The following is a 22,942-nucleotide window of genomic DNA, read 5'->3' as shown; positions in this document are numbered from 1 at the left end:
TTCTTGTCTCTTCTTTTGGTTTTCTATATCCAGGGTTATTTCCATGTGTTCTTTCTTGATTGCTTCTATTTCCATTTTTAATTCCTTCAACTGTTTGATTGTGTTTTCCTGGAATTCTTTCAGGGATTTTTGCGATTCCTCTCTGTAGGCTTCTACTTGTTCTCTAAGGGAGTTCTTCACGACTTTCTTGAAGTCCTCCAGCATCATGATGAAATATGATTTTGAAAAATATGGAACGCTTCACGAATTTGCGTGTCATCCTTGCGCAGGGGCCATGCTAATCTTCTCTGTATCGTTCCAATTTTAGTATATGTGCTGCCGAAGCGAGCACAATAAATACATTTTTAAAGAAAAGAGGTGTCAGTGAATTTGTATTTCTCTGTGACTAGGGCAAAGGATTCATCTTGCAGTAAGACTTGGGTTAATGTTGAATACTACCCATTTAATCACTTTCTTTTTTATTGATTTCAAATTAGATATAATTTGATTTTTTTAATCATATTACCAAGAAATGTACAAGCTGAACAAGAAGTGCAAAGCCCGTTTATAACAGAAATGGACGAGACATCAGTGTATCAGCTTTCTGACTCTGTAACAATAGTACCCTAGGCATTCAACATAAGAATTCCTTTATTTTGGCTCAAAGTTTTAGGATTCCAATTTATGATCCCATGGGCCCATAGCCTTCAGGCCGTTGATGTAGAGGGTGGGGAACACATGGGAGCCCACCCTGGCCCATCACTGCTGAAAAACATGAAGGTCCCACAACCCCCTTTATAGGCATGGCACTAATGTAAAACATCCCACTCAGCTCCTGTGCCTGAAGTTTCCCAGAGCTACAGGTCATGACACTGAGGGGAGGGGGCACACAAAGTTTGGAGTATAGCAGGCAAGCGAAGGGCCGAGATAATGAAAAGGAGCCAGATGTGGCAGTGATGAGACAGGCCTTCATAAACAAGTGTCAATGAAGTGAATCATGTGCATGGCTCTGTGGAACTTAAGCTGGAAAACAAGATTCTGCCTGCAGGTAGGCAGGCCACTCTGTATGCACAACACTTACTGAGTACCCAATAGTTGCATGAGTGATGTGTGCAAAATGGTGTCTGTTCTAACTGCTCTCTCTGTGTAGAGAGCTGCGACGTGCTGCACATCAAAGATGGCGCTGGTTTCTGCCTTCCACCCTCCCAACAGTGAGCGCTCCTTGCAGTAAACAAGTCCTTATTTGGCTATGTCTGCCTGGCCTGCTAGCTTCCGCATAGTGACAGCCTATCTACATGACCCACATGGCTTGCTAGGACTGGTCAGTGCTAGCTATTTAAGTGTGGTGCAGGGCGTTCCCCAGAGAGAGAGTCAGAAGAGATAGAGGTCAGAAGATTGTATCAAGGTTCCTGAGTAAAACTGCTTGAAGAAGATCTCCTGTGGTCGTGTCTTCCTTGCTGGTCAAGGTTGGGCACGGCATATCTGTAGTATACATTTTGCGGTCCTCTCGGCCTCTGCATGTTTCACATGGTAGTTCAGGTGCCCACGGCCCTACACCATAAAAATGAACAGTGACAAAGTCTGCGTTACGTGTGCCTGCAGCGCTGGCCCTCACTACTACAGTGAAGCTTCTAAAAGTTACAAATTGTTCCATATTTGGTTCTTCAGGCGTTAGAGAATTAGTGAGTTTAGTAATTCTATGAAGAATTTAAAGACAGAAATTCAGTATTAGATATTACGACTCATATGGGGTCTTTTCCTTAAAGCATATAAATGGTGAAAATATAACAGTGGCATAATAGAACAGTACATGGTTATTACTCTAAAAGATCATTAGATTCTTACAACCAGCAACATTCCTTTGCTGTTGTATTTCCCATTAGGATTTTCATGTTTACTTCTTCGTTCATATGACAAAATTAAATGTTTATTCCTATTTTGTAGCACACTTATAGATTCTGATTTATCTATCATTACTGCTTAGCAATTATAATGATGAAAATAATAATTAACACAGCAGTGGATTATCAAATCCCCCTTTGTCTCCTACCATCCCATTATGCCAGTGAATATGTTGAGAATTTTCAGGAGTATTCATCCTGTCTCTAATTAGAGAGGAAGCATAAAAGTTGTAGCATCATTTTCTCCTAATGAGAGAGGTTGGCACACAGGTTACTTAATAAGTCCTATACTTTGAAATAGTGTTTTGTTAAATGGGACGAGAGAGCTGCGTGAGGAAGGCATGCACTTTCCGTCGTCTAATGTGATACTACGTATGTTTAGTAGTTTAAGCCAAGACGTATCATGTACTCATCTGACAAATGATCCCAGACTAGAAAAGAATTATCAGATTTTATTTACAGTGGAGGAGTGTGGCAATCGGCAGACGTTGAAAATGTAGGCACATTAAGAAGCATCCGTGATTCTAGAAGCATTGTGTACATGGGGGAAATGATGGACCATTTTGTGAAGCAGCGTGGAGGAGCCTCATAAAGCCGATCGAGTCCTCACCATAGAAAGTGAAGCATCTTCCTAGAAGCCTTTACAAGGATGAACTATATTAATGAATGGAAGATTCTGTGGATGAAGACGCTCAACAATGAGTCCATTTGAGCTTTAAATTTCATCCATTAGTATGTTGACTTTCAACATGCTTCTATGCTTAAAGTAATGTATGTATGTGTATACTATTTTTTTTAAAAAACATATGAAGTCAGTAATTTCAGACAAACCAATGTTTTAAATTTTAAATCATTAAAAACTGGTGAAATCAAATTTCACCTTTGTTTATCTGTTCCCGAATCCCAATCCCTGCTTCCCTGCAGCCTTTTCCTAGTACCCGATTGTAGCTTTTGTGCACTGCTTCCTGAAATGGAATAATTTTTATAAGGCAAATAAATAAATTTCTAAGCTCTCTACAAGTTTTGATAAAAACATGCAATAAGCCCAACTCAAAAAGAATGGCTTTCATTCTGGCTCTTGTCTTCACTAAAAATCAAATATTCTAAAATTCTATATTCCCAAAATATTCTCTTGAGCCCCTGCCGGTCCATCATACTCTAGTCAATGGTACAGCTGTGCACAAGAGACGCGAAATCGTTGCTTCTTCTTGGGAAAGATGCCAGGACCCACTTGGGAGAACAAACAGTACAGCTATCAGATTGAGATAAATATCCAGAAAATTAAGCCACAGGAGTGTGATCTAGAATGACTGAACCTCCTCTCTAAACTCGGGGGTCTGGGCAGGGTTCCCTGAGTCCATGATATTTAAAACTGACATTTTTCAGTCCAAAAGTTAGTCCCATGATAACTGGCAGTGGGTGAAAGGATGAATGCTTATCATCGAAATGTTAATTTCCAAAATATCACACATTTTTGTCAAAAAAATCTGGATGTCTTTTTATGTGAAAGTGGAACTATTTGTGGGGAGGATGCAGGACAGTAGGTTGATGGGCTGCAAATATGAATATATTACACTGTTAAGTCTGTGAAAGCGTCATAATGGAGCTCATTATTCTGTATGAAACCAAAATATTTCTTATCATTTCCTAAATGTCAGTTGTGTGTGGTTCATTTTAAAATATCTGTTTGACATCCCTATGGAGAATCTTGGATGGGTAAAGATAAGGTTTTCTGTTTATTTATTTATTTTTTTTTATTTTTATCTTTAGGACTGAAAGTGTAGAAAAAGAACAAGGGTGACAATGATGTGACGTTATGGCAACATGAGTTGTCTGGGTTGGTGACTGTGTATTTTGTCAATGTGACAAAATACTTAACAAAAGACTTAAAGGAAGAACTTATTTTTGCTGACAGTTTCACAGATTTTGATCTTGATGAGGCAGGGCCCTGCTGCTTTTAGACTTGTGTCAGAGCAGAAAGATGGTAGAAGGGCGTGGGGCAGCCGCTCACCCATGGTGGCCAGAAACCATCCAGGGAGAGTGAAAGAGTAAGAGAGCAACTGAGAGGAATCCGAGGCCAGGTAAAGTCCCCAGGGCTTCACCCAGCAAACTACTCCTTCAAGTAGACCAGTTCTTTGAAACTTCCCATCACTCCCAGTGGTGCCATCCGATTATGAATATACTGGTGAGATGTCCTACTGATTCGTTTGAACCTTTCATAACTCATCTCTCTGAATGATCTAATGACTGAGACCAAGCCTCAAGAAGGAAGTCCTTTGGGTGGACATATATTGCCATGCTATAGGTGTTAAAGATGCGGTTTACTTGCTTCTGCTAGCTTCTGAGCTCAGTTACCTGTGCGTATTGCCTAAGTCTAATGTGAACACTAACCTTTGTTAGCTTATCGTTGTGTGTGGTGTCATTTATGGCAGCACTGGGGTAGTCTGAGACTTTCTAAACCGAGACTGAGTGTTCCTCAGTGAACAACGAGGGATTAGTGAAACAAGGATGGTGGAAGTGCTTCAACACAACTTCTGAAAACATGCCTTCATGCCAAGGTCATAGGTGTCTCACCTATTGTAAACATGCATGTTCACACAGGCACACATCAGAAACAAGCTAGACAGATGGTCTAACTTCTGATATTAGCCTACTAACTTAGAACAAAGATATTTAAAAAAATCTATGCATCGGTCTGGGTTAGAGACTAGAAGAACAATGGGTATATATAGAATAGAAAATACTTTTCTGAGCTGAACCTTTCTAATTATATATAAATGAGTGACTAAAAATGGCAGTTAGTCAATGGCATTATTAGTTCCCTTAGCTAGCAATGGGCTGGGAAATCCTGAGATCCTGATCTAGTGCAGGGGTAAGGAATGGTCCAGAGGAGGCAGTGTAGATGTGGATCATCTTGGTGCTTGCTGCTGTGAAAATGATAATTTGTGACAACCTGGGAAAAAAGGAGAAAGAAAAAATATTTTTATGAAAAAATAGTTAAGAAAATCTCTCCAGGGCTAGAGAGATGTCTCAGGGGTTAAGGGCACTAACTGCTCTTCCAGGGGTCTGGAGTTCAATTCCCAGCACCACTTGGTTGCTCACACCATCTATAATGGGATCTGATTCTCTCTTCTGGATGTGTGTGAAGACAGAGCACATATACATAAAAATAAATATTGCAAAAAAATTCTCCATGAGAAATGGATTCTGCCTTCTTTTCAAGTGATTGACATTTTAAGCAGTGCCATATTTTGGTTTAACGATATCATTTTTCATACAGTTAACATTTGATGTAAAAATGGGATTTCAGCTTCAAAAGCAACTGAGAAAATAGCTCTTGTCATTTACAGTTGGCATCACCACTCCTCTGTTTTTTTCTTTGAGTTTGGAAAGCATATTTTTCTCTATTAAGAGTGAATGAATATATATGACCATCCTCATATAACAAAATGGTACTAGATAAACCTGCGACATTAAAAGCACATTTACTACATGGCATATTGTATATTTATGGGTTAATAAATTCTGCAGTTATTTTTATACATAGTCATTTTCATATATTTGAATGCATATGTTAATTTTTAAAGATGTTGTTATCACTCAGTTCTCATTAATGTCTTCTTGAAAAAAGAGCACATTTGATCTAGTTTCTTAAAGCAGTTTCCTCATTAGTTCATAATTTACTATACACTTTCTAATTTTGCCAATATACTTTTGAGTTATATGACAGAGCAAGGCATAGTGGTGCAAGTGTGTAATCCTAGCAATGTAGCAATAGAGGGCAGGGTGGTCAGAAAGGCAAAGGCATCATCTGTGGCATAGTGAGTATCAGACCTGGCTAGGGGGTTTGAGACCTTCCTTCTAACAACAACAGGAAGGCAGAGAAAACAAAGTGTAACATGCATTTTAAAAGTTCGCATTTACTAAGTAAATAAATGCTGGCAGATGCTCTGTGTTCCATTGGCTTTAATTAGTTGAACAGATGCATCCAGTCATTTCATGGGTGGTTAGGTTTATGGGTTTCAAAGTTCTCCTACATGTCCATATTCAGAGGGAAAGAAAGCGCTGTCAGCTGGCCATCAGTGCAATTTGCAAAGAGCATAGACCATCAGCATCTGGCCTCCGTGTCTCCTGCATGGCTTTGATTTCCTAGGACCTGGAACATAAAGGCTCTTAGGAAGTATGTATGAAAGGAGTGAAGGTGTTGTATTTCCAGGGTAAAGGTAATCTGTGGTAGAGTTAATCCATAGGTAAAATAACCTGTAGCTTAGTGGCAGTGCACTTTTGGAACATGCATAAGGCCTTTAGTTTAATCACCCACATTGCAAAACAGTGACCTCTTCCAACACCATGTATACCAGTGTCTTCTCCTGGCCCTTTGGCTGTACTCTGGCCTCCCGCTTCCTAATTGGGTTCCATTCTGCTGGTCCTGTATTACAGGCTTTTCAGAATTATGATATGGTTTGTCAGTGACTCAGTGGTCTGTAAGAAGAAAGCTTTGACACTTTGGGTACGACATACTGACCAGTTTTAATACAGAGTCTGTATTTGTATTAAATATTCTTGCTTTTCAGACCCTCATCATCTGCCCAAAGAATGACTTAAAAAAAAAACTATTTAGTTATGTTTTCCGGTCGTCTGACTTTTCTGTAGATCTTTTAAATTTTTAATTTTTTAAAATTTACTTTCTCACCATTGAGTCATAAACCATATATCTTAATTCTATTTATAGAAAATGAAGGCATTATTTTTTGGCAAATGCATGACATAGTTATTTGTAATTCCTCATAGTACAACTGAATTATGTACCCTTAATTATACAGCTCATACGAGGTATTTTAGTGGGATATTTGGTCTTTGTGACAATTAGACTTTATTGCCATGCACAATGGAAGATAACTTCGGGAAATAGGTGCTGAGTACATTTCTAAAGAGGAGAAGCTTCAGATGATAGACTCAGAGTTCCTGAAGCAAACATCGTTATGGAGTTATACTCAATGATCTCTGTTGTAGGTTGTCCTGGTTGCTATTTGTATTTTGATGCTTATTCTGCTTCCCCAAGAAGGGCTGCTTCAGGCAAGGAATGAGTCACATGCTCAGGTGACTTCATGCGAACCTTCTCCCCATTTTAGCTAGAAAAACAAAGGCTAGAGTGGGTGATTGGGCCGTGGAAGGGAAAGGTGGAGCTGAAAGTTTTAGAGAGAGGGGGAGGGAAAGGAGGAGGGGAGACGAGGAGAGAAAGAAGAGAGAGGAAGACAGAAGCACGTGGCCTGGAGAAACCGCATGTTCTAAAGGATCTCCTAGCTGGGAAACAGAGTATTGCAGTGGTAGATCTGCCCAATCAGGCGCACAGCTTGTGTTCATATAAACTGAGTTGTGTTTTCCTGGCACAGGCTTACTCGGGTTGGAAATTTACCGCAAGAGATCTCTATATTCATAAATCAACCATGAGTACAATTTAGTGGGTTTTAGTATACTCATAGAACTGTGCAACACAATAAATTTTAGAAGTCATCACCCCCTAAAAAATATAATGCAAAACATGCAATGTAAGCGAGTACAACTAGTAACCTCTACTTGCTCATAGCTGTAGCAGCCAATATTCTACCTTCTGTTATAGATTTTTTAACCTGTAATATTTAGCTATGTAAAATTGTAATATTCATAGATTCCCCTGGCTGTCTTATTTTACTTAGTATAGTTCAAGCTTCACACATAATGGATCACATTTAGATACATTATTCTTGACATGACTAAGCAGTATCTCAGCAGACCGCACTTATTTTTTTCATTGATTCACTGACAGACATTTCTGTTATTTCCACCTGGGCTCTTATCAATAATGCAGCAATGACCCTGCCTAAAACACGGTTTATGCAGATTTGTGTGGTTACTTTTCATGTATATGCAAATAGGGACAAATTGATCTCTTTGATGGACTGTATATTTGGCATTTTGAAGATCTATTAAAATGTTTTTGATGGCTAAGATCAAAAAGTCAGGTGACAGCAAATGCTGGCGAGGATGTGGAGAAAGAGGAACACTCCTCCATTGTTGGTGGGATTGCAGACTGGTACAACCATTCTGGAAATCAGTCTGGCGGTTCCTCAGAAAATTGGACATTGAACTACCTGAGGACCCAGCTATACCTCTCTTGGGCATATAGCCAAAATATGCCCCAACATATAACAAAGACACGTGCTCCACTATGTTCATCGCAGCCTTATTCATAATAGCCAGAAGCTGGAAAGAACCCAGATGCCCTTCAACAGAGGAATGGAAACAGAAAATGTGGTACATCTACACAATGGAATATTACTCAGCTATCAAAAACAACGACTTTATGAAATTCATAGGCAAATGGAGGGAACTGGAAAATATCATCCTGTGTGAGGTAACCCAATCACAGAAAAACACACATGGTATGCACTCATTGATAAGTGGCTATTAGCCCAAATGCTTGAATTACCCTAGATGCCTAGAACAAATGAAACTCAAGACGGATGATCAAAATGTGAATGCTTCACTCCTTCTTTAAAAGGGGAACAAGAATACCCTTGGCAGGGAATAGGGAGGCAAAGATTAAGAAGATGAAGCAAAGAAGTGCAGGCTGACAGGAGCCGGATGTAGATCTCTCCTGAGAGACACAGCCAGAATACAGCAAATACATAGGTGAATCCCAGCAGCAAACCACTGAATTGAGAACGGGACGCCGGTTGAAGGAATCAGAGAAAGGACTGGAAGAGCTTAAAGGGGCTCGAGACCCCATATGAACAACAATGCCAACCAACCAGAGCTTCCAGGGACTAAGCCATTACCCAAAGACTATACATGGACTGACCCTGGACTCCAACCTCATAGGTAGCAATGAATAGCCTAGTAATTGCACCAGTGGAAGGAGAAGCCCTTGGTCCTGCCAAGACTGAACCCCCAGTGAACGTGATTGTTGCAGGGAGGGCGGTAATTGGGGTAGGATGGGGAGGGAAACACCCACATAGAAGGGGGGAGGGGTTAGTGGGATGTTGGCCTGGAAACCGGAAAAGGGAATAACAATCGAAATGTAAATAAGAAATACTCAAGTTAATAAAGAAAAAAAGGAAAAAAAATGTTTTCGAACACGCCTGCACCATCCAATGACTCTGATGAGGATTTCGGGGTCCCCGCCCCTGGGGGAACACTTGTCACTCTTATCCTGTTTCATTGCAGCTACGCTAGGGAATAGGAAGTGTGCTTTCTCAGTGGAGTTTAGTTTCCTTTGCTTCTGAAGCAGTGTCCCACTGTACCTATCTAAGTTGCTGCCTGGGACTCATCACATCGCCCAGACTTTCCTCTACCTGTGGCGTTCCTCCTGTCTCTGCCTCTTGAGTGCTGGGACAGTTGTTTGCCATCACAGTCATCCTCCCTTTGATTTTTAGTTCTTTATTCCTAATGGTGTATTAGAACTATTCACATAACTTCCTTGGATAGATAGGTTCTTACTTTGGATTTTACAAAAATGGACTAACTTTCTTTTCGTTGTTGATTGGATCTGATTTCCCACATTTCGGGATACAAATTCATTATCATTGTATAAAACACATGCATTTTATCCCTCACTATAGGCTGCCTGTGGAGCCCAGGTTTTACGCTTTTGTGAGCCTCACTAATGATTTTTTTTTTTTTTGGTTGCGTGTGCCTTTGGTGGTGTTAGATCTATGAATCTTTGTTTCTGTTTAGCCTGGTATTGTTGATGTGCACTCTCATGTTTCTGTCAGTCTTTTGCAGTTCTCGTGCTCATTCCTAGTTTATGAGCTATCTGAATCAGATTCTGTGCCTCCTGCAATAGTAAATCCCAACTTCCTTGTTTTCTATGTGGTTCCCCCATTGTCTCAGATCTGCTTGTGGAAAGAGTATGAAGTTCCTTGTCATCCTCATGCTGCAGAGAATCACCTAAGGAAAGGGGAAGGTTGTAATCTGGACCATCTTGTTCCCCTGACTTACATATTCATTCTGATGCCATCACCACAGTGTCTTGATGGCTATGCTATTGAAATATGTTTTGAAATTGGCAAGAATGTGTTCTCCAATTTTTGTTTTCTACTCTCATTTGCTTTGGTGTCTCTGGTTCCCGTTACATTAAATAGAATATCAGCCTGTCGATTTCTACAAAATGAAGCCAGCTGGGATTTTGACACAGGAAATTTTCAGGATCAAGATTAATTTGGAGAGCTTTGTCATTAAACAATATTACCATCTAATCAGTAGCCACGGGACATATTCCAATGATTTTAGCCCTTTATTTTTTTCAAAAGTGTCTCAGAATACATGTACTGGGACTTATTCATTAAAATGTCAAATACTTTTTTTTTCTGCTAATACTATTGTCTGTAGAGGCTTGCCTCTTAGTTTTATTTTAATATTATTTTCTTCTGTTTAGAAATAAGGCTAATGCTGGTTTATATTTCACTCTTGACAAAGTTATTAGTTTGATTAGTTACATGTTTAGGTGCATAACTTTCTGAGCAGCAAGCTTGCTCTAAATGATCATTGTAATGAAATCACTGCTCAGCAGGTTAATGGAATGTGAGTGGGTGTGAAATACAAAAGGTTTTCACACTATTTAGTATGTATTATTCGTTCTTTGAACACAGAAGTTCCTTTCTTCTAGAGAGGTTAATTGTTGTTTCTTGGTAAGGAGTTCAAATGGCATGGAATGGGAAAACCTGATATGAGGTATGAGAACATCCAAGGTGTGCCTTATCTACCCTCTGAGAAACACAGTTTGACACGTCAATCTGAATAGTGCTCTTTTGAAGAACCCATAGCTGCCGGATTCCAATATGAATACATTTATTAGAATATTCCTGCTATAGTAATTAGCTTTCCCACTGATATAGTAAAATATAGGGCACGGACAACTTAACTCAGAAGAAATTACCTTGTGTGTTGTGTCAGAAGGGTTGAGTCTCCATGGTTCCTTGGTCCCATTCACTGGGGCATCATAGTAGTGGGAACAGACTCATGGGAAAAACGTCCGTATGTCAGACGCAGACAAGGAATAATTACCAATAAGGCTCTGACCCATTTTCTCTACATATGCCCCAACCACCTGAACTTCCATCCACCTTCCAAAATAGCATCTGAGATAAGGACCAGCTATTCTAATCATGAGTTAACAGGGGGATATTACATATTTAAATCACATCGAAGAGTCATGGTCAATTTAAAATGTAAGCATTTATTCTAGTATTCACAATCCTCAAAACCTCTTGAGATCTGAGGTCATCTTTGTAAGCCCCTGAAAAATTAAAAAAAAATAAAATAAAAACTTTGTGTTTCTGAAAAGTAATAGCTCAGAATACTTAATCCAGTTCTCAAAAGGGGGAACGGGGAATTGGCAAGGAATGATCAGACCAACCTCCAAAAGGGAGAACATTAAAGCCTGTGGTTCCACATCTGTTGTACATTATGAGGTGGGCTCCAGTGGGCTTCTGTGGCCCTCTTCGTATGTTATGGTATTTGTATTCTACATGGCCTCTCCCTGGGTAGCCTATACCATTGTGTGCAGCCTTTCTTGATAAAATTCCATGTTCCTGGCATTTCCAAAATTTTGGCATTTCCATTAGGCCTCGCCTTCAATCTCACGGCTTTATGCATACATTGCTATGTCAGTGGTGACTTATAGAGAATCCCTGATAACATATTGCCTGGCCTGCTTGGATTTTAAAAATTCAAATGAAAGCTTCTGTGGCCCAGTGTCTTTTGAAGTTTCTGTATCTACACCCAGCATAACATAGATAGCACCATGATCATACCACTCACTGGTCATCTTTGAACCACGGTTGTATTGGCTTTGAACAACAGAGCATATGAATCTGAGAAATATCCATTTAATCAACCATGTGGGAGCAGCATACCCAAATAGCTCTCTCTTCTAAATGGAGGCCCTTAAGATGAGTTTATAATTGTATAGCCCAAAACCTGACTAGGTCCTAAAATACTCTCAAAGCTTTCCTTGTTCAGTGCACAGTGTTTGAGTTCTTATTAATGGTGCTAATCTCTTTAACAACTATATTCCCTTTGTCTATCTCTTTTAACAAGCTCCTTTCTGTGTCCAGAAGGATTTGAAAAACATGCGTCTTATGTTCTGAGTTTCCTGCAGCTGCATTACAATGTTTCAGGGTTCCTCTAACCTCCATCTCCAAACTCTTCCAAATTCCCACCATAAAGCCAGTTCTAAGGGCCTCAGACCAACATGTTCAGGTGTATTGACAAGCAATGCCACTTCTCTGGAATTAATTCCCTTTATCACTCTGACGTTCCAATTATTTTGACAAAAATACTTTAGGAGAAGAAGGGTTTACTCTGCTCACAGTTTTAGTGGGTTCAATCTACAGTTTGTCCCTGTATGCTTAGGGAAGATTTCATGTGGATGGATAGGAGTGTGTTGTTCAGGAAATGCTTCACATCATGTTAAACAGGAATCGGATCATGAAGTAGAAAGTGGGCAGAACTAACATGCCTCAGAAAAACTATTCCAGATATTCTGTTCTCTCCACTTAGATTTTACTTCTTGAAGGGTCTTTAACTTTCCAAAATAGTACCTGTAATTTCAGATCAAGCATCCCAATCACTTTTGTGTAGAACACATTACAAATTCAAGCATAGCATAGATCATAACAACTGGCCTTGTCATACAGCCCTGGAGGGAGGCTTACAGATGAAATACTACACTTTCAGTAAATTAAATATCAAAAAGTTTATTAAGGTCAATGAATTTGTGACTTTATTTATTTATTTATTTATTTATTTATTTATTTATTTATTTATTTATTGTTGTTGTTGTTTTACTTTTTGAGACAAGAATTCTCTGTGTAGCTTTGGCTGTCCTGGAACTCACTCTGTAGACCCGGCTGGTCTTGAACTTAGAGATCTTCTTGTGTCTGCCTCCCAAGTACTAGGATTAAAGGTATATGCCACCATCAAGTAGTTCATGACTTTATTTTATACATGAGACATTTTTAAAGAATTATCTCAAACTTATTTCTTCTGTAGTGGTCTTGACTTTTGTTTTCATTTATAGCTTTAGATATCTTTATCAATCACCTATCAATTCATTCATAGTTTGCGAACCTATGTTCCCTACCTGAAATTCTTCTTCTTCTACCTGCTGTGACTCTCTAACACCAGTTTACTGTGGTGTTCTAAGTCAGTAAGTGTCCTCGTTTTCTTTTATTCCTGGCAAATATTGGCAACTTACAAAAGGGAAAAGTTTTCTTGCTTTATAAGTTACAGTCCATGAGAGGAGCCTGGCTGAACTTAAGCACAAGCCATAGGAAAACGCTGTTCACTGACTTGTTTTCTTTAGTTTATTTTAGCTATCCTTCTTATACCTTCCAGATCCACCTGACCAAGGTTGGCATCACCTATAGCGTTCTTGGTCCTTCTACGTCAATTAGGAATCAAGAACATGCCCTACAGATTTACCTATAAGACAATCTGCTAGAGCAATTTCTCAATTGAGATTACCTCTTTTGGAGCATGGCAAATTGTCAACTGGAGCTAACTGTGACAGCAAGTAATGCCCTTTTGATAAACACTGCCTTCTACTCTTAAAATCCTATAAGGGTCACAGTGTATTAATTTATAAGAAAATTAAAGTTGGTATAGAAATGAAACTACTCGACTCAGCCTGACCATGATAGGATTGCTGCCATTGGAGAAGTCAATAGAGAAGACACATTCACAATTACAAATCGCTTGGTGATTATGAGGTTTAAACAGTAGTAGTTTAAGAAATGGTTAATGATATCAAGCCATGGTGTGCTTGTATCCTCACCTGTTCTGCTATCTAATTAAGAAGTTTGAAGCAAATTCTAGAAATTTAGTAGTATCAGTTAATTGTACATTGCTTTTAGAGTAGAAAAGATGTTGATTTCGTGTGTGTGTGTGTGTGTGTGTGTGTGTGTTTGTGTATGAGAGAGAGAAAGAAAGAGAGAACAAGGGCCCTTTTTCACATGGAAAACCCCAGTACCACAATCTCTTGCTAAGCCCCATATCTTAGTTTTCCCCAACTCTCATTAGCAGTAAACTGAGGACCAAGCCTGGAAGCACAAGACCTCGAGTGCATTGTCCAAGCCCAGTCTACATCAAAGGCTACTAGAAATTAGATCATTTGTCAAATATTAGCCCAGCTTCTCTTCCTATAATAGAATACACGTAACCTGGTAGTTTGTAAAGCACAGAATTCTATTTCGTTCAAGATTCTGGAATCTAGAATCTAAGCTTAGTGGCTTTATTTGGTGATCATGATCCTAATGATGTTAACCTGATAGATGGAGAAAGGACAACGGGTGTAAGCAGAAGCAGTGGGACCAGGATGTGTTGATGGGATCAGTAACACTAATTCCAAGAACAGTTCTGCTCACACAAGAAATGCATTAATTTTCTTAGTGACCCAATTACCTCTGAGACCTACCTTTGTTTTCTCAATGACAGCATCACATTTTAACATGTGTTTTTGTGGAGACAAGATATAGCAGAAGCACACATCAACAATGGTAAATGCAAAATATAGAAGTTTATAGAAAAATTTACATATATCCAATGATATAGTTCTAGTCCATTCCAGTCCCCTAAGAATCAAGAAAGCCAGTGGCATCAGTTTCATTCAGAGTCTAGATCACAGCTCGAAAATAGTGGAGAAGGAATGGAATGGGTTCACTGTCATTCAGGCAGGAAGGAATTCGGTGTGACTCACTCCCACTAGAAAAGACAAGGTTCTTTATTGGCATCCAGATTCAGATGCTAGTCTACATTCCTTTGTATCCTCACAAGAATCCGTATGAATATTTTTTCCTCTCTCTTTATTTACATGGAAGGACAGGCTCCTAGTGTATCATTAAAAGAGCAATAGATCTTTTGTTGTTATTGTTGTTGTTTTGTTTTTGTTTTTCTGGTAATAGCAAACTTCTGAAAACATTGATGAATAAGAAGTTTCTATGCAGAAACACAGTTTATTCTGGAGCCAAAATAAAGGTCAGTGTCCAGGGACACAAATTTAGGTTACTCCAAATTTCAAGTTCCAATACGGCAACAATTTGATGAAGTATTTTTATAGTAACAAAACAAAGAAAGCCATAAATCAAGGCACTTTTCAAATACAATAGTAGAAATATTGTATAGGCTCTTAAAGCAAAGTGGTGGAGGGGAAAGCTGTTCTAGACCTCAGATGCTCAGATGACAACATCCTTAGCACCAGGTCCTTTGGAAACTAACAGTCTGTTTATACATAAAGATATTAGGTCAGTTATGGAAGTGGGGAGGGTTGATAAATGCTATTCATAAAGTAACGATAATCTGTCTGAGTTGTGTGATCCCAGCTTCTCTTTATCACTGAGTCTGCTCAGTCAGTCACCCTTGCAAAAAGTGCAATGCAGGTGAGGTTTTCAGAAACCTTCATTCACAGAAACATTGGCTGTTATACTGATTTTAATGTTAATTTAAGAATCTAGGATCTTAGTTAATGAAGTACAGTGCTTCCTATGAATTTTGAAACTGTAGACTAATTATTTCTATGTTGCTGTGTGAATCTTTTGCCCCTTGAATAAGTTGTGCTGTTCCATTTGCTATGTAAGTGATATTTAACATCTAGACTATACCTTAAATGTAAAACTTTGAATTGAGTTAGAACTGCTTTGTTCTGTGATAATATCTCTTGAAATGAAAATAAGAGTAAATTATGTGAATATTTCATTCTAAATCCTTCTTACTATTTTTTGAATAAGGGAAAATTAAAATACGTATAATTAGAGCTTTTGTAATAACTTATGGCTTGTTTATGTTGATATCATGTCTCAATTAATTCAAACAATATAATTCAATTATTTTTTTTAGATTTACTTATTTTATATATGTGAGTACATTGTCACCTTCTTCAGACACACCAGAAGAGGGCATAGAATCCCACTGCAGATGGTTGTGAGCCATCATGGGGTTGCTGGGAATTGAACTCAGGACCTTCGCAGGAACAGTCAGTGCTCTGAAGCGCTGGGCCATCTCTTCCAGATTGTTAATTGAGCTTTTTTTTTTTAATTATGTTTAATATTTCCTTTTTACAGTACAGTTATTATCCACTTCCTGGTTCACCCTCTTGTCTGTTCCTCATCCCATTCCTCCTAACTCCCACATCCCCCTGTCTCCAAGAAAATGCCGCACACCCCAACCAGGCTTACCCACTCCTTGGGGCCTCAAGCCTCTGGAGAGTTAGGTGCATCTTCTCTCACTGAGGCCAGACCAGTGAGGCCAGACCAGTGTATGTGTTGGCGTCTCGTACCAGCTAGTATGTGCTGCCTGGTTGGTGGCTTAGTGTCTGAGAGATCTTGGAGTCCAGGATGGTTAAGACTACTGATCTTCCTATGAGGTCACCTTCCTTCACAACTTCTTCTAGCCTTTCCCTAATTCAACCACAGAGGTTCCCAGTTTCTGTCCATTAATTTGGTGTAAGTATCTGTGTCTGTCTCGTTCAGGTGCTTGTTGGGCCTCTCAGAGGGCAGCCATGCTAGTCTCCTGTGTGTAAGAACACCATAGCATCAGTAATGGTGTCAGGCCTTGGAGCCTCCCCTTGAGTTGGATCCCAATTTGGGTTGGATACTGGACCTCCTTTCCCTCAGTCTCTTCTCTATTTTTGTCTCTGCAGTTCTTTTAGGCAGGAACAATTCTTGGTCTGAGTTTTTGACTGTGGAATAGAGTGGTCAGATATAAAATTAATTTAAACAAATCAGTAGCCTTCCTTTATACAAATGGTAAACGGGCTAAGAAAGAAAATTGTGAAACAACACCCTTTAAAATATTCACAAGTAGTATAAAATACCTAGGGATAACTCTAACGAAACAAGTGAAATATTCCTATGACTAGAACTTTAACTATCTCAAGAAAGAAATTGAAAAAGTCCTCAGAAAATGGAGAGATCTCTCATACTCCTGGATTGGTAGGATTAACATGGTAAAAATAGCCATCCTATCAAACATAATCTACAGATTCAATTCAATCCCCATCAAAATTCCAATAGAATTCTTTAAAGATATGGAGAGAGCAATTCTCAAAATTCATATGGAAAAACAAGAAACCCAGAATAGTGAAAATGATTCTTAATAATAAAAGAACTTGTAGGGCAATCACCACCCCTGACCTCAAGCTGTACTACACAGCAATGATAGTGATAAAAACTGCATGGTATTGGTACAGAGACAGACAGCTTGATCAGTGGAATAGAATTGAAGACCCAGAAATAAAACTACATACCTATGGACACTTAATATTTTACAAAGAATCAAAAAAAATATACAATGGAAAACAGAAAGCATCTTCAATAAATGATGCTGGTCTAACTGGCAGTCTGTATGTAGAAAAATAAATATAGATCCATATTTGTCACCTTGCACAAAGCTCAAGTCCAAGTGGATCAAGGACCTCTACATGAAACCAGATACACTGAACTAATAGTAGAGAAAGTGGGAAAGAGACTGTATTGGATTGACATGCGGGGGAGGGGAGGTGTCTAAAGAGAACTCCAATGGCTCAGGCTTTAAGATGTACAGTTGATAAGTGGGACCTCATGAAACCGAAAAGCTTCTGTACAGTAAAGGACATAGTCAATAAGACAAATCAGTCATCTACAGATTGGGAAAAAATTCTTCACTAGCCCCACATCCGATAGAGGGCTAATATCCAAATTATATAAAGAACTCAAGAAACTAACCTCCAAAAAATCAAATAACCCAATCAAAAAATGAAGTATAGAACCAAACAGAGAATTCCAGCAGAGGAATCTTGAATGGCAGTTCAATTATTTTACTACCTATCATAATAAAGCCTATAATCTTTAAATAATGTTGAATTTTTATATTTTTTATTAGTAGATATGTCATAGAATGTCTTAAAACTATGCTCGTGTCTTTTCAAAATTGAGTGAACAGCTACATTTTAAGCATGGTATATTTTTCTTCAGTTTAATGTTTAACTCACAGAATTCCAAAGCTGTTGTCCATGGTTATGATCCAGTTAACTCAGCTGAGTGTAGATGCTAATGGCCGTCCTCTGCATCTAAAGAATCCCCCCTTCACACCTGTTGGAGTTCTTTTCATCTTATTTTTAAGATAGCAGGAAGTTTTTTTTAATATTTATTAACTTGAGTATTTATTTACATTTCGATTGTTATTCCCCTTCCAGGTTTCCAGGCCAACATCCCCCTAACCTCTTCCCTTCCCCTTCTATATGGGCTTCCCCTCCCCATCCTCCCCCCATTACCGCCCTTCCCCCCAACAATCACGTTCACTGGGGGTTCAGTCTTGGCAGGACCAAGGGCTTCCCCTTCCACTGGTGCTCTTACCAGGCTGTTCATTGCTACCTATGAGGTTGGAGCCCAGGGTCTGGATGAAGCAAAGAAGGGCAGGAAGTTTTAATGTTACAGATTTTTGAGCCGAGTCCCGGAAGGCCACAGAAAAATCTCTTTTAATATGAGTTCTTAAGATTATGTGAGGGCATGGAGAAAAGAAGTTGAGCTTCCTAAGAATTTCATTTAATGTTTGGTAATTAGCATGTTGGGAAAATAATGAAAGTATTAAGTTTATAGTGGAAAGCATCCCCTCCATTAGTTTTTAAGCCATGGGAATGAAACACCCATAGAGATATAATCATAGAAACAACAACAAAACAATAGCCATGTGATTTTGGCTTCATTCATTCATCCTTTAAATGAATTCTTTTTTAATGTCGATTACATCCAGATGTGTTTCTGAGCATTTGGATACATAAAGACAGGATAAAGTTGCTGACTTCTGCATGTTCACTGCTCTGTTTAGAGTGGCTGGGCACATGAGCAGGTGTAGCCTCAAATCATACCTCTTCACGGAAGGCACAAAAAGTATGGCAAGGCTTGGCGAGGGGCCAACCTTATGGTCAGAAACACTGGCTTCATTAAATTTGGAGAGTGCATTCAGACTGAGATTTAAGTGTGATGTGAAGTCTTTCAAGAACTTTTAACAAGAGGATGGTTAAATTGTTTATAACAAGCAAAGCAAACCGTCTTCAGTGTTCAGAATAGTCTGTGGAGTGGTGGAGACTGCAGCCAAGCACAATTACATAGTTTTGATTTGTCTCAGTGAGAATGGCTGTCAAGAATAGGATCCTATCAGAGAAGACTGCTGAGAAGGAAACCGGTGTTCCAGGAATGTAAGTGCCTTTTTCTGTTGCCACTAAAGTGTGGCTCTGGGAAGAAACACTTGGGTTATATATCTGGTTCTGGTATAGTTATTAGCAGTACTCATTTAAAAATGCAAGAGGTGAATTGGTTTAGAAAATGTAATGTCTTTACAGTAAAGACATTAAAAGTCACAGATATCTCACTCTAGAGAGTGAAAGGAAATAAGGAACTATTTCTTTATTCTTTTTTCTTTATTATGCAATTTTTTTCTTTACAGTTCAGTTGTTATCTGCCTCCTAGTCCACCTTCTGACTGTTCATCTCATACCTTCTCTCCTGTCTCCAAGAGGGTGTCCCTACCCCACCCCACCCCCACCGCACCAGATTCACTCCCTGGAACCTCAAGTCGCTGGAGAGTGAAGAGCGTCTTCTGTCACTGAGGCCGGAACAGGCAGTCCTCTGCTGTGCATGCATCTGGTCCTCCTATCAGCTGGTGTACGCTGTCTGGTTGGTGGCTCAGTATCTGAGAATTCTCGAGGGTATACATTAGTTGAGACTGCTGGTCTTCCTGTGGGGTCGCCCTCCTCCTCAGCATCTTCGAGCTTTCCCCTAATTTAATCACAGGGTTCCCTAGCTTCTGATCATTGGTTGGGTATAAGTATCTGCATCTGGCTCTTTTAGGTGTTTCTTGGGCCTCTTAGAGAGCAGCCATGTTAGGCTTCTGTCTGTAAGCACACCATAGATAGCATCAGTAATAGTGCCAGGCTTTGGAGCATTCCTTTGAACTGGATCCCAACTTGGGCTGGTCACTGGACCCCCTTTCCCTCAGTCTCTTCTTTATTTTTGTCCCTGCAGTTCTTTTAGACAGGAACGATACTGGGTCATAGTTTCTGACTGTCGGATGGCGAATCCATCCCTCCACTTGATGCCCTGACTTTCCATTAGACGTGGACTTGACAAGTTCTGTCTCCCCATTGTAGAACATTTCATCTAAGGCCCCTCCCTTTGGGTTCTAAGAGTCTCTTACCTCCCTGGTCTCTGGTACGTTCTATAGGATCCCCCCCAACTCCTACCTCCTGATGTTGCCTGTTTCTGTTCTTTCTGCTGGCCCTCAGGGCTTCAGTCCTCTTTTACCCACCCTGAATACCTGATCATGTTCACTTTTTCCCCTCCCTGTCCCCTCTTTCACTCAGTTCCTTCCCTTCCTCTGCTCCCTGTGATTGCTTTCTTTTTCCTCCCAAGTGGGATGCAGGCATCCTCGCTTGGGCCCTTCAGCTTGTTAACCTTCTTGAGTTCTGTGATTGTACCCTAGGTATTCTGTACTTTTTTGGCTAATATCCACTTATTAGTGAGTATATACCAGTCATGTCTTTCTGGGTCCGAGTTACCTCACTCAGGCTAATATTTTCTAGTTCCATCTATTTGCCTGCAAAACTCATGATGTCCTCATTCTTAATAACTGATTAATATTCCACTGTGTAAATGAACCACATTTTCTGTATCCATTCTTCTGTTATGGGACATCCAGGTCATTTCCAGCTTCTGGCTATCACAAATAAGGGCATAACGATCATAGTGGTACACATGCCCTTGTGGCATGGTGGGGCATCTTTTGGGTATATGCCTCTGAGTGGTAATGGCAGGACTTTAGGTAGATAATTAATTTCCAGTTTTCTGAGGAACCTCCAGATTGATTTCCAGAGTGGTTGTGCCAGTTTCCAATCCCACCAGCAGTGGAGGAGTGTTCCACATCCTTGCCAAATGTTCTTCCCCAGAGCTTTTAATCTTAGCCTTTCTGTTGGTATAAGGCAGGATCTCAGGGTTGTTTTGATTTGCATTTCCCTGATCACTAAGGACTTTGAACATTTCTTTAAGTGGAAAATGAGGAAATCTGAATAAAATAAAATGGCAATCTCTCCTAACTTACATCTGCTGAAGTCCACACACACGTGAAACACTGCGGTGGATTCCTCCTCCTTTCTGCCCTACCTCTCACTGTGCCCATCTGTGAAGACATTGAAGTGTGTTGGAATAGTTTTCTAATCTTACTTCAGTGAATCCTGCCATCTTTATATGCCATATGATACCATGTTGGTCTTTATTCCTTTTTGGTTGTTTTTGGTCTTTCTCAAGCCAACAGCCTGATTCCTGGCACCAAGGAACCAGTCCAGAATTAACTAAGAAAATACCTTTCATCATCTACTGCTTTTATAAAGGGTTATGCTAATATGAATATTTTCATGTTACTATCATGCATAGTAAGACAGGAAGTAATGAGACTATCTGTGGCACAGTGCCATCTTCCTGCCCATCAGGACTCCCTGAAAGATACTGTGTGGTGCGTTTTCAGCCTTAGGTCTGGCCTTTGTGCTTTTCCCTCTAGCATAGGAGCGTTTGGGTGGCTGAGATTTAGAAGTGCTAGAATATGCACGTGTTTTTTGTCAGTTTTGATATTTTTTTTAAATAGTGCACTCTCCCAGTTGATATATGGATTCTGAATTTCTTTCTTAATAGATTTCAAATTATTTTGTTTACTATGAGTAACCAGTTTGTGTCTGATATATCTAAGTTTCTTTACATAACATTAAAGACTTAATGCCCCAATGTAGGGGAATGTCAGGGTGGGAAGGCAGGAAGGCAGGAAGGGGTGGGTGGGATGGTGGGGGAGCACCTTCATAGAAGCAGGGGGAGGAGGGATGGGATAAGGGGTTTATGGACAGGAAACCGGGAAAGGGGATAAGATTTGAAATGGAAATAAAAATATCCAATTAAAATGAAGAATATCTTAAAACAACATATAATAAAGAATGGTTGTAGCTGAATGTGGTGCTGCTGTCCTGTGACTCCAACTCTTGGGAGGACAAGGCAGGAGGATTGCTACTAGTTCATAGTAGCCTTTGGTACAGAGTGGATTCCAGGCCAGATTGGGGCACAGGGGGAGACGTTGACTCAAAAGCCCCAAACCAAAGCCCAAAAAACAAAAAGCAAAGAAGGAGGAAGAAGAGGAGGAGGAGAAGGAGGCACTCAGGAGGAGAAAGAGGAGGAAGAGGAAGAGGAGGAGGAGGAAGAGGAGAAGAGGGGGAGGAGGAGGACAAAAGGAGGAGGAGGAGGCGGCTGTGACACTCAGGAGAAGAACGAGGAGGGTAGATTAGATTTTTTCATCTCAGGTCTTTGTGTCCCATGCATGATGATCTTTATCTTTGGGATATAGAAACCTTGGTCTTGAACTGTGTGTACTCTCCTTAGCCTTCCCTCTCTCCTCTCTTCCCCTCTCTTCATCTCTTCTCTCTCATCTCTTCCTCTTCCTCCCTGTCCCTTCCCTTCCTGTCCCCTCCCCTCTCCCCATCTCTAGTCCCTTCCTCTCTCCTCCATTCCTCATCTTGTCCCCCCCTCCCCTTCCTATTCCTTCCCCTGCTTCTCTCCTCCTGTCCTTTCCCCTTCCACCCTCCTCTTTACTCCCCTCTCCCGTTTCTCCTCCCTTCTTCCTGCCCTGTTCTCTCTTTGTGCGTGTATTTGCTGTGTGTGTGTGTGTGTGTGTGTGTGTGTGTGTGTGTGTGTGTTTGCACTTATTTGCGTGTGTATGGACAGATGTATACGTAGATGCATGTATATCACACACGCATGTATGTGAAGGCCTGAAGTTAATGGGCACATATCTTCCTGGATGACTATTTTTGAACAGGGTCTGTTGCTGAACCTGGAACAGGTTTGTTCTTTAAAAACCAACTCCAGCTAGGCTGGCTAGCTATCATGCCCAAGAACCCTGTCTTCACCCCATGAGTATTAAGATTACTAGCAGTGCCACAGACAACGCCTATCAACATTGCTAGAATTACATGCCATAATTAGTCTTTAAAACTTTAATTCTTTGAGTGGACAT

The 22,942-nt window shown here is 40.0% G+C and overlaps 1 protein-coding gene and 1 non-coding gene across 3 annotated transcripts in view; one reads left to right on the top strand and one right to left on the bottom strand.

The window, feature by feature from the left end:
- The window catches only part of Ccser1 (coiled-coil serine rich protein 1), a 1,322,544-nt gene that overhangs the window by 260,411 nt on the left and 1,039,191 nt on the right, over nucleotides 1-22,942 (top strand). The gene's annotated exons all lie outside the window — the stretch shown is intronic.
- Nucleotides 225-331, bottom strand: LOC116904807. Its single transcript, XR_004388458.1, has one exon. It is a non-coding gene; the product is annotated as a U6 spliceosomal RNA (small nuclear RNA).

Source organism: Rattus rattus, chromosome 6 (assembly GCF_011064425.1).
Source record: "Rattus rattus isolate New Zealand chromosome 6, Rrattus_CSIRO_v1, whole genome shotgun sequence".
NCBI classification, from domain to species: Eukaryota; Metazoa; Chordata; class Mammalia; order Rodentia; family Muridae; genus Rattus; species Rattus rattus.
This window is presented reverse-complemented; position numbering and strand designations above follow the sequence as displayed.